The 12,679-nt window shown below is 39.5% G+C and overlaps 1 protein-coding gene across 2 annotated transcripts in view; it reads right to left on the bottom strand.

Moving 5' to 3' along the window:
* Nucleotides 1–12,679, bottom strand: part of Cpa6 (carboxypeptidase A6) — a 318,546-nt gene that overhangs the window by 49,500 nt on the left and 256,367 nt on the right. The gene's annotated exons all lie outside the window — the stretch shown is intronic.

Raw genomic sequence — 12,679 nt, 5'->3', positions numbered from 1 at the left:
ATTTTATTTTTTCAAAATTAAACGCAGCAATCACATCACTTGGAATCTATCTGAAGGAATTGAGAGCCCGTATCTAACACAAAAACAAGTGCATGGATATTTGCAGGAGCTATTTTCATAATTGTCAAGACCTGGAAGCAACAAAGCTGTCTACCAGGAGTTAAAGGATAAACTGTGGCACATCTGGAAAACAGAGTATAACTTACCACATGAAATGGAATGAGCTGTTGAACAGAACAAAGACATGTGGGAACCTTAGTTCATAGTCTTAAAAGAAAGACATTAGCTTAGTAGTTAAGAGCACTGGCTACTCTAGCAAAGAATCAGGTTTGCTCAGCACCCACAGGTGTCTGTAATTCCAGTTCCAAGGGACCCAGAACCCTCTTTTGGCTTCTGCAGGTATCAGGCATGCAAACAGTGCATATATGGGAAAAGCACTCATATATAAAGCCTCAAGAAACCTGGAAAGGCTATATATCATGTGACTCTGACTACTGTCATATCTCATTCTCTTTAAATTTGGTTAGCTGTGGCTCAAGACTGTTGATAGTACTGATATTGAACATGTACAGACTTTTTTATTATCCTCTAGTCAAGACAGCATAACGTTTATGTAGTATTATAACTAATCTAGAGATCATTTTAAGGTCCGTAGGAAGTCAGCAGTGGTAGGCACATACATGGGATCCTAGCACTCAAGGGGCAAAGGCAAAAGGATCTCCAAGGCTAGCCTGGGCTATATAGTGCAACTCCATCACAAAAACAAAACAAAAAGAATAAAAGACCTATACAAAGATCGCATAGGTTATCTACACATGCTGGGTGCTGTACAAAGGACTTGAGCACCTGTGAGTTTTGATATATTCTGGAATCCTGGGACTTTCCTGGTGGGTAGTGAGGGAAGATTCCAAGATGACATTTTGGAACATGATGGAAACCAAATGTGGGTCAATGGTTTGAGGGGCTGGGACTGGAGGAATGAATTTGTAGAATACACAGATTTTTAGGGAAGTGAACCTACTTTGATGGATACAATCGTCAGGGTAATTGTTATACATTTCTCAAAGCCCCCAAGAGGGAACCCTAATGGAAATCATGGATTTTGGATGACTATTTGTTGGTGTGGGTTTGTTGATTGACACAAGCTTACCCAATGCATGTGTGCACATGTGTGAAAGAGAAAGGACTTGGAGAATCTCTGCACATTCCTCCTAATTTTCCTGTTATCTGAAAACTGCTCTAAAGAGCAGGGTCTTGCAAACAAAAGCTCCTGGTCTGCAGCATTTCCACTGTCTCTTCCCATGTCCTGGGCTAGAAAGCTGCTACTGCTTTCACTGCTGGTGGATCTCTATGTTCTTTTTTTTTTTTTGGTTTTTCGAGACAGGGTTTCTCTGTGTAGCCCTGGCTGTCCTGGAACTCACTCTGTAGACCAGGGTGGCCTCGAACTCAGAAATCCGCCTGCCTCTGCCTCCCAAGTACTGGGATTAAAGGTGTGCGCCAGCCCCGCCCGGCTGGACCTCTATGTTCTAAGAATGAATATGGAAAATATTCCTGCTCCGCTCACAGCAGGGGCTTCAGTAAGTGTTTGTCAAACGAGTCAACCTGTCTTGCAGCAAGGTCTCTCTTAGTCTAGCACATCCAATTTCTTTTCTTTTTTTTTTATTGGCTATTTTATTTGCATTTCAGATGTTATCCCCTTTCCCCATTCCCCCCATCCAAAACTCCCTATCGCATACCCCCTCCTCCTGCTTCTATGAGGATATGCCCCCACCTACCCACCCACTCCCACCTCCCCACCCTCAAATTCCCCCACACTGGGGCATCCAGCCTTTACTGGAACAAGCACATCCAATTTCTATTTGCATTTTCAAGGTCAGTTGTTATAATTTAAGGTTATAACAAAAGGCAGGAGCTTGCACAGGAGCCTGAATAATGTTGTTTCTAGCATATAGGCATACCTTAAAAGTAAGTACAAATAAAATAGATACCCCAAGCTATTAATAAATAAATGGAAAGGAAGCAATAATTTTGAATACTATGTCTACATTGCCATTGGTGGAACCTTCTTAAATCTAGGGGTAGTAAACGAATTGAATTCGTATTTTTTCTTAATTAAAATATTTTATGATTGTTTTGTGTATGCACATGTGTGAACCTTTGCCTGCACATGCATGGAGGTCACAGGACAGTGTGGTTTTCCTCCTTCTACCACGTGAATTCCTGGAATATGGGCATCAATAGAGGTCATTAGGCTTGGTGGCAATACCTTTACCTGCTGGGTCCTCTGACTGACCCCTACTTCTTGTTATAGAGTACTCTAGAATTTTTGTCTTACAATTATGTAGGCTAGAATGACTTGCCAGATCTTCTTTGTAAGTATATGCTGGTCCCATACCACACTGCATGCAGGCATCATCTTATACATAATGAACACATAAACTATACTTGTCAATTAAAACAAATGAGAGCTGGGTGTAATGGTGTAAGCCAATCATCCTAGGACTGAGGCTGAGGCAAAGGCGTAGCTAGCTTGAGGCAGCTCAGCCTACATAACAGAAGTAACTCTACCTGAACAACAACAGCAAAAATCATTTTTAAATGAGAAAATATATCTGTATAATTTGATGAGTATTATATTTCATGAAACACAATTCTATATTATTATACATATTTTATGTGTGAGAAAGCAATATATTTTTGTAAAATATTTTAGTTGGTGCAGAGCTTTTGGACTCTCTTATATTTAATACCTTTAGAGAAATGCTAGGAAAGGCATTGGAGGAAGCCCAAGAGAGGGAATGAGGGAATGGTCAATAGCTCTCCTGGATTTGTTGAGGTTAGTGAGTGAGGGCAATGAAGAACAGAGTATAGCAAAGGAGGGTGATGGAATTTCCTTAAAGGCCTGTGAAGTGCATCGTTTAGTCCCACCCCCTGTCTTCCTATGCAAACCAATTCAGCTGATAAATGAGAGGAGGAAAAAGTGTTTTAACTAGTCGTAATACATTGCTTTAATTTTTAGTTTTTGAAAAAAACACAGACTTTATTAATTGAGAAGCATTTTAAATGGTCATGGGATGTCTGTGGTCACATAAAATACTCTTTTCATCCATTTAGGCATCCACTGCTTTTCCTTAGAAACCAAATATTTTCTTGTCTTTCCTTTTCGTATTATTTCTCGGATAGTCTATGGGCTTATTTTTAAAAATACCAGCTTCTTTACTATATCTATAAGTGAAAATGTCTTTTCCCCACAAATAATTGTCATCGTTTCCTTCCTCTTCTTCCTCTTTCTCCTCCTCCTGCTCTTCTTCCTCCTCTTTGTCCTCTCCTTCCTCCTCCTCTTTCTGCTTCTATGAAGAAAAATAGTTTATTAAGATCACACCTTTGGAGGTGCGAAGTCCAAGAAGGGGTCTGTTGCATTGATTTGGTTGATCTCTTGTGAGAAACTATTTGGACTAGGTCACATGATTGCATCATGGTGTGGTGAGGCAAGATGCTAGTCAGGGAGGAGTCAGGCTTGCTCTTTTATAAGAATCCTCCAGAGAAGGTAACCAGGGGTCCCAGGAAAGCTAAGCTACCTTGTTTCATCCTCAGGACAGTTGCTCCAGTGCCCTCAGAACTTTTTACTATGTCTCACATCTTTAATGTCCCATCACCTCATTATTGTCACATAGAGGTAGAAGCTTCCAACATAGGATGTTGTGGGTGACAGTTGCAAACTATATCTAAACTATAGTGCTTATCCCTGGACATGTGAAACCATAGATACTAGAATCTCTGAGTGAGAGGTGGGAAGAGCCCACTGTGGCTGATGAGCTAAAAAAACAACCCAGTATTCATTGTATAGTAATCATTTTGCCTTACTTTTTGAATGGGCATAGTGGGCACATGTGTGTGTGTGCATGCCAACACTGGAATAATATAATATATAATACAAGCAAAGGAGTGTCTCAAGAACAGTTCTAATGAACTTGCCATTAAGAGTGAGGGCAAACCATCAAAAAGCAAAACTTTCCTTCTGCCATGTCCCTTAATGTAGGCTGCCACCAGAAGGTGTGGCCCAGATTTAGGGTAGATCTTCCACCTAAAATGATACAATCAAGACAATTCCTCACAGGTGTGCCCAGATACTGGGTTTTGGCTATTCTAGATGTACTCAGGTTGACAACCACAGTTAGCTATCTTACTAGGAAACTGAGCATAATTTAACAAGTAAAATTGTTGCAGGATATCAGATTGTGAACCCCAAGATTGTGAGATGGAAAAACCTTGCTGTGGTGTGGCTGAGTCCTAGCACACAGCTTTAATCTAAGAGCTTTCAGAAAACAAGTGCTTTAAATAAAGTCAACCCTATGTCAGGAGGTGGAGCAAGCAATGGCTAACAGGATTTACATAAGCAAACAAAAAGGGTCTTTGAGGTGAAGGTTGTTTAGGCAGCATGGAGAAGGAGATGCTTTTCTTTCTGGATGATGTCCATGGAGGAAGAAGGTCAGCTGGGCACATTCTCTGCTTCTCTGAACTAGCAGGCTTTCACCACAGTGTCTGGCTCCTGAGTCTTCATTGGTAAAATCAAGCGGCTGGGATTTTGGTTTTTAAAAATGACATAAAACGACAGGCACTTGAGCTATTTCTAATCTCTAGCTATTGTTAAGTGTTGCAGTGAATATCTTTGTCCATCTGTAGCTTCTCACACTCGAGTAGAACGAGAGAATAAATTTCTAAGAGAATTTCACATTTAGTCAAAAGGTACAATGCACAATATTACCTTTTCTCCACACTCTTCAAATTTGATTCTACCACCCTCTCTGTTAACATACATAACTATGCTATATAATAAAATAAAAGACATTTCCATAGGCTCATTTTATATTTCCACAAAAGGTATTTTTTATGTGTCCTTTGTACCTTAATAGGTGGAAAAATATACTTGAAGACTAAGATTGGAAACCCTGTCCTGGAGCTGAGTGCCAAACAAGCATCGCAAAGCAACTTTCCAGCAAAACACCTGCCTGTTACCTTTAAAAGTTTTTTCTTTAAACTTTGGAAACAAAGCAGTTTGGTTTTTTTCCAGTTTTGCTTATGAAGAAAGAATTACATTTAAAAAAAAATGTGTTTAAGTCTGCTGAGTTAGAGGAACACAGGAAGGAATTATCAATGCCTTTCAGAGCCAAGGAGTGCTACAGAGATGAAGTAATAGTTGAGCGACATTTTTAATAGGTAATTATTTTAAAAGCACTAATTAACATGGCAAATAGTAAGAGCAGCAGAAGCTGGGAGAGGAGCTGCTTGTGTGTGCTTGCTTGCACTAGCCAGAAGAGGGCATTAAGTTTCTTGGAGCTGGATTTATAGGCAAGAGCTACCCTGTGTGGATGCTGGGAACAAAGCTCAGGTTCCCTGCAGGAAGACTCTTAACCACTGAGCAATCATCTCCTCAGCCCTAAGGTACACATTTTTCTCTAAGATCTCCAATATAATTCTTAGGGTTTTATTGCTAGAAGGGAGCAAAGAGGAAAGTGGCTTCATACTGGCTTGTTCTATAAGATTAGCGGCAGGTAAGGTTGCTTTAGACATGGTTAGAATGCCAACAGAAAGCACCAATATAAAGAGACAATTTACTTCTAATTGTGTTTATGTAAAGGGAAATGATAGCTGGGTCTTCTGGTAATATGATAGAATTGTGACAGGTATGTTGATAAAGTCTCTGGCTATAAACACATCTAAACGACCAAAATACCAATTCAAAACCTGCAACGAAGGTCTCAAAAACACGAAGACCTGAAGGCATGTGTGGGCTGTTTATTGATCTTCCCTCCACACAGGCTAGCTCCCCTACTGTTGTATGAGAAGCTGGGGGCAGATGAGAGTCCTCAGCTGCAGGAGCCAGACACAAATCCCCAGACAGATCTTTAAAGGGCCATATGTTTAATGAAAGTGAAGCTAGAAAAATACTTGTCATTATGGGAAGGTGTCAAGCCTTTGCTAGGGGGGAAAAACAAAACAACGCTCCTTGGAGAATTTATCACCATGTTGCTAACTTTACATGGGCTTGTTAACTAAAGCAACTGGCATGGGGTGGACAAGATATTTCATAGCAACTGGGGAAGTCTAGTCTTTTCTCTCTTACCACACATTTGCAATCTCTCTAGTGTATCTTAGATATTGGACAAAGCAGTTCTATTATTCTTTTAATACCTAAGGTATTTCTTCAGAGCTGCCTGTTAATTTAACTCTTTTTGCATGAGAGTCACGGTGACCATTCCTGACAAGTTCATCCCTAAGGAGTTAGACCTGTGGTTACAGACAGGGTCAAAGGTGACACACAGATTTGACTTGGAAGCATCTTAACTCGTGAGTCCTCCTGAACAACTTTCCTAACTTGTTATCTGCTAATGAGAAGTTCATATCACACAGTCATCCCACGAGATATTCTTAATCAATGTTAGCCACCAACGGGGAGCAATCCTCTTGAGGTGTCAACTTTCAAGTCACTGTACTCTGGACCCTTAAATTCTTGTAATATAAAGCTCAAGTAAACTTAGGATTTTAGTTTAATACACTATAAAATTAAAAATTTCTCTGACTTTTACAGAAGATATTAGGTAATTAATGTACCTTTTCACATTCAATTGGTCTCAAAGCAAAGAAGAAAAGCCAATAGATTTCCACCTCATGTTTCTCTAGAATCATGGACAATTCTTTGGAAGTCAGATGTGAACTCATTATTTCAGGAGTTTCTGATACAATTTCAGCCTCGAAAACATAGAAGGCCCTTAAGTTTTGGCAAGATATTATCGTAAATGGAATCAACATTATATACTTTAGAAGCACCACCAACAGACAGGTCCTGAGTTCTGTTTTATCATCTCATTTTTTTCATTCTCAACCAAAAGTTCTGCAGAGGCTTTTCTCTGTGACTCTCCAGTGATGAAAATCCCCAGACTCCAAGGCAGCACAAGGTCAGCTGCAAGCCTCTCTGAGCAGTTGATGTGGATGAATTTTCTCCCTCAGCTTATCGTGAAGACAAATCAGCATGTTTTAGAGCCTCTCATAGCAGATCCACAGATCTTTAGTGAATGACTAGATTATACCACACACCCTCAATGACTGCTGTTATCAAACATTAGAGAGAATTTACATTCTTTCTGGAAAGAATGATTAAAATCCTCTTTATATATCTTCAAATCCCTAATTTCCTCCACAGACAATTCAGCTACGTATTCCCCACACCATCTCCTTGTCCTAGATTTAGTCTCTGAGATTCTTTGTATTTTCAGAGCAGTGCCACTTAGGGCTCTCAGTACAGTTCTCAGAGAACAGAAGCCCTCTAGTTGGAGGAACCAGCCTTTTAGGAAGTCAGCCAGTGGCCTCTATTGTTATTTCACAGGTGTTGGCTAGAGGCCACAAGCCTGTGATGGTTTCTATTTTCACCCCAGATGATCTATCAATATATCTGCATATAATTTTTTCAATAGAAAATACAGCTACACATACAAACACCAGCTCATTTTTTGACAGAACACATATCAATAATTCTAAACAAAACCAAAACCAAAAACAAGAGCCAACCCACAATTATCTCCATTTTATACATAAGTTTATAATACTAGGTAAATGAGTATTCTGAAGAGAGACTATATTTTCATAAATGTCTAGGTGCTCCTGAATAGAAATTAAGAAATCTTTTATAAGACTACCATTGTTCATGTTTATAGAAGCTATAGTTCATATGCCATAAAGCTAACTACTTAACAGCATACAATTCGATGGCTTTTACTATATTCACAGTCACTAACTCTATCGGATTTCAAAAATATTTCAATCACCTCAAAAATAAAACTATTTATCCAATAAACTATTTACCTCTCTTTCATGCCAGCCTTTGGCAATCTATTCTGTCTCTATGGGCTTGCTTATTCTGAATACTCCATATAAATGCTATGATAATTATTCTTTGATGATTTGTTTACTTCAATTAGCACAATATTTTCAAGGCTCATCTATATTGAAGCATTTGCCAGTGCTTCATTTCTTTTTATTGCCCCCAAAAGTTTACTATGGCAAAAGAGACCAGGATATGCCTCCTTTGTATCTGAAGGATTGCTGTGTAAAGACAGTTAAAGAAGTTAAGGAGGGGAAAAAGAAAAGCTCCCTCCTCCTTCCTGTTTCCCTAATAGGAAGGCGAAGATGTACCCTTCCCTTCTCTTCTAGAAATGACAGAAACTCATCACTGGAGATGCCTGTAGGTCCTTCCTTGAGAGTCCAGCCAGAGGAAGTTACATACCAAGGTTAGTAACCCAGTCTTACTACTCCAAGTCCACAGATGCTTCCCTCTGTCTTGCTACTTCCCTGATAAAAGTTGATTTTTAAATTTGGTATACAAGAAACTGGAAATACATTTCCCTTTCAGAGTTTCATTTAACACACTGATGTCTAGCTTTATTCATGTTAGTAGACCTCCACAATCTGTTGTTCTTGGTTGATGATGCTGACTGGGCCAGCAGTCTGCATTATATTTGCTTGGGTTTATCCTGGGCACTGTGAGTCTCATGTGTTGGTGAATTTTATTCATTAATTCTGTCTTTTGTTATATGAGTCTGTCCAGCTACAGACCTAGGAATGCTGGCAGGGAAAATGTTTCCTTCCTCCATGGCTGGATTTTCCTTTCCAAATTCATCATCTGGTAAACACTGCTTTTGTTGTTGTTGTTGTTGTTTTGCCATTTATTTTGGGTCTACTTTCAACATTGCTGCTATAGACATTCATTTACAGGGCATTATGTGGCAAGCATTTTTATTTCTCTTGGATATATATCTAGGGGCAGAAACGCCATGTCATATAGTAGCTTGATATTAAAATTTTGTATAAATGCTACACTGTTTCCAAATGTCTGCATTTTACCCAACATCAGTAAGTTTGAATGTTTCAGTTTCTTCCTACCCTCATAACACCTATTATTTATTTTATTATCTGTCTTAGTATATGGGAAGTGGTACCCTGTCATGTTTTTGATGTACATTATTGAGCAAATATTCAAGTGTTCATTTTCATTGGAATATCTTCTTCTAGTAACTATCTGATTAGGTCATTTGTATGTATTATTTTTAATTAGGTTGTCATGCCAGGAGAACCCTTTTATAGACACAATTTCCTATATTATAGATGATCCCTTATAGAATACAAGGCTCTCCACTATCTACATAAGTTCCTATATTATGGATATGAGTCCTATATTGTATCTACAAGCCCCTGTTCTATAGATATAAGTCCTGTCTATCCTATAAGTCTATATTGTAGATACAAGTCCTTGTATTATAGACACAAGTCTTCATACTATACTTGAGTCTTCTATATCACACATACAAATTCCTAAATTACAGTCATCAGTCTCTGTAACACACAATACATTACAGTTATCAGTCTCTTGAAAGAAATATGATTTGTAATCATATTCTCCTGTCTGTAGATTTTTCTAAATAGAAATTCATGTTTAAGAATATTTTTCAGGGATTAAAGATTTCAGGAGTTGAGCACTTTCTTCTGGATTTGTTCCAATGTGGGAAGATTGATGCTCATGGCACACTGTAAAGTGAGTGCACAGGGACAGGAAAGTACTGAGGGTAGCGTGCTCGATGAACACAGGTAAACTCATGAACACACATGTATACTTGCTCTCAGTTTATATCACTCTTCTGGCTTGTGCCCCTCAGCTAGCCTTGCAAAGAAGTATTCATTTCAGGCCTCAAAGGTCCCTGAGGAGCTGTGAAGGATTAGGAAGGTGTGCCTGCATCCTCATGTTCTTTCGCCTGCCATGTGGGAGTCTGCAGGGTTTTCACGGGAAGAAGCCGTCTTACCTTCTGCTCTATATGCCTGAGACTCCAGACAGAGGGAGAAAGAAAGCTGTATTTTCAGCTTGGTATTGGCTCTGGGGCATTTTTGCTGGTCCTGGGTATTTGTGTTATGGATGCTCATTTGGAGTTCATTCAGGGAAGACTTTCTTCACAGTCCTGATCTTATTGTAGTTCCCTCAGCATGGTTCCCTGGCTCACTAATTAAACACAAAGCTATAGTGGGATAGACTTGAGGCTGAGAGGGAGGCAGGCTGTATATCCCTGTTTTCAGATCAACTGAATTTACTGCAGAGATCTGAGGACTGATAGATGGTCCTAGCCTGGCTGCCTGTGCTTGCACATTATTTACACCAGTCTATTTTGCAAGTGAAGTTTGATATAATCCTTTCTATATCCTGAGTGTTGAATCATAAAAAATGAACTGAGTGATTAAAAAATAGGAAGAATCAAAAGACATCTAGGAGAGACTGCAGTGGAAACACAAAAATCAAGAAGGACTTTGCATGAAAGAGACACGCTGGGCTAAGAAAGAACAAAGAGCGGCAAGGCTCGCCTTACTCTGTAATGGAATATAATCAACATTCTAGCATTACATAGGCAGAACTGCCTGCCAGCTAGGGTTACTCAGATCACTTTCCCTCCTGTGTACTCTACTGAGGTGGTTGTGGCGTACACATGGTATAGTATGGATATTATATACATATGGCTATGTAACTATTGGAACATCCATAGAGATTTTGGGACAGTAGATACCCCTACCAGAGAAAATGGAAGGGGAATTTAAAAAAAAAACATAGCAGAAGCTGGAGAATGTCTCAGACGTTAAGAGCACTTGCTGAGCACTCGGGAAAACTGGAGATGATATTCTAGCATTCACTCAACAAGCCCAGCTCCAAAAGAGAGTAGAGACAGGAAGATGGCTGGGATTTGCTAACTGCTAGCCTGGCTAAGAAAACATGATCCTCACATTCTGGAAGAGTGGCAGAAAAGGACAGCTAATGCCTTCTGGTCTCAGTGTGTGGGGAGCACATACTCACACACACATGCATAGATGCTTACACAGACAAGGACACATTCACACAATTTCTTTTTTAAATTAAAAGATTGAGGGAATATCTAAGTATATTCAGGTTGCTAGAACAAAATATCCCAAATTGGGTAAACTATAAATAGAAATTTGTTGCTCAAAGTTCTAGAGGGTGGAGGGGTTAAGTTTCAGCATTAGATACTTCAGTGTCTAGTGAGGACCCATTTCCTTTAGTTACATGAAAGAAGGGATATTAAACTCCTTTGACCTTTGTGTGGGCACTAATGCCATTCCTGAGGATCTTACCCTCGTGAGAGTCACCAGATCTGAAAATCCCTTCCCTTAATGCCACTCTACTGGAGGCTAAGGTAGGGAGAGTGTTACAAATATTTGGAGAGACTTACCATGAACACAAGGACTTGGCATAGTTTGGAGAAAATATTTTGCATCTCTAAGATGCCATCTATCCTATCACAGAACATTCATGCAGTGTGTTCTTTTCTCCACAAATGTAGGCACTTTCACTATTGCTTATATGACACAAAGAAAGGAAGTTGTCCAACAGTTGGTTTCATGTTGCAGGGCTAACTGACCCTGTTCTAGATATGAGGAGGCAGGCCAGTGGTGTTTACATGACTGTGTACTGGGAGGGAGTTAGCCATTTCACTTGTGTTCCTTCAAGAATCTCATGAACGGTGTCACAGCTTCCAGGTTATCGAGTCATCTGCATCACTGCTCAGAATCAGACCATGTCTGTTATCATTTTAGGTCATTTTTTAAATCAGCAATTTGTGTTCTTATTCACCAGTTCTGATTGATTGAGGGCTGTTGCCTGGAAGGATGAGTAGAAAGAACCTGAGTTCTGCTCAGTTATTCTGTCCGATGCTGGTGGAATGGGGTATTGGCTTCTAATACAGACCCCACACATGGTAGAATGAATGGATTTCTATGGTCTATATTTTGAAGGACTTAATTATAGATTCTGCAAGTGGGCAACTTTGTACAATACTTCTTACAGAATGATTCTTTCTCCTCCTGTTTCTGCTCCAAGTATTCCAGCCAGTGGAGTCTCTTAATTCCCTTCCAATCCCTGCCTACCTCCTTTATTCTGCAAAAGGATTCCTTTCATAAAATGACATTCTCCTCCTGAATGAGAAATAGTGGTGTGGAATGCAAAGAAATCTCTTTCCAGTGTGAGTGTCCAGTAAAGGAATCAGTGGCAGGATGGTGGACTCCAGCCAAGGACAGCACAGCTTTGCTCACTGTAGTTGTGATGTCAGCACCAGTGCTGTTCTGACACATATATGGAAACACTGAACCAATTCACACAGCGAGACGTAGGCTGATACTTTAATTTTATCAATGGCAAGTATTTCTCAAGCTTTTATCTGTGTTTACATTTTTAATTTTCAGGATTAGATTGGTGAATTTAAAACTTTGATTTTCTTTTACATATCAAAACCCCTTTTTACTTTCTTTTGCAAATTATAGCTATAGTGTTCTTATTCATATCTTTTAAAAAAAGATTGATTTATATATATTATCTATGTATGTATGTATGTATGTATGTATGTATGTATGTATGTATGTATATGAGCACCCTGTTGCTGACACACCACAAGAAGGCATTGGATCCAATTACACACGGTGTGGGCCACCACGTGGTTTCTGGGAATTGAACTTATGACCTCTGAAAGAGCAGTCAGTGCTCTTTACAGCTGAGCTGTCTCTCCAACCCCTCCCATGTCTTTTTTATTCTCTCTCTCTCTCTCTCTCTCTCTCTCTCCCCCTCCCTCCCTCCCCC

The sequence above is a fragment of the Grammomys surdaster genome, unplaced genomic scaffold (assembly GCF_004785775.1).
Source record: "Grammomys surdaster isolate TR1022 unplaced genomic scaffold, NIH_TR_1.0 64, whole genome shotgun sequence".
In the NCBI taxonomy this organism is placed as follows: Eukaryota; Metazoa; Chordata; class Mammalia; order Rodentia; family Muridae; genus Grammomys; species Grammomys surdaster.
This window is presented reverse-complemented; position numbering and strand designations above follow the sequence as displayed.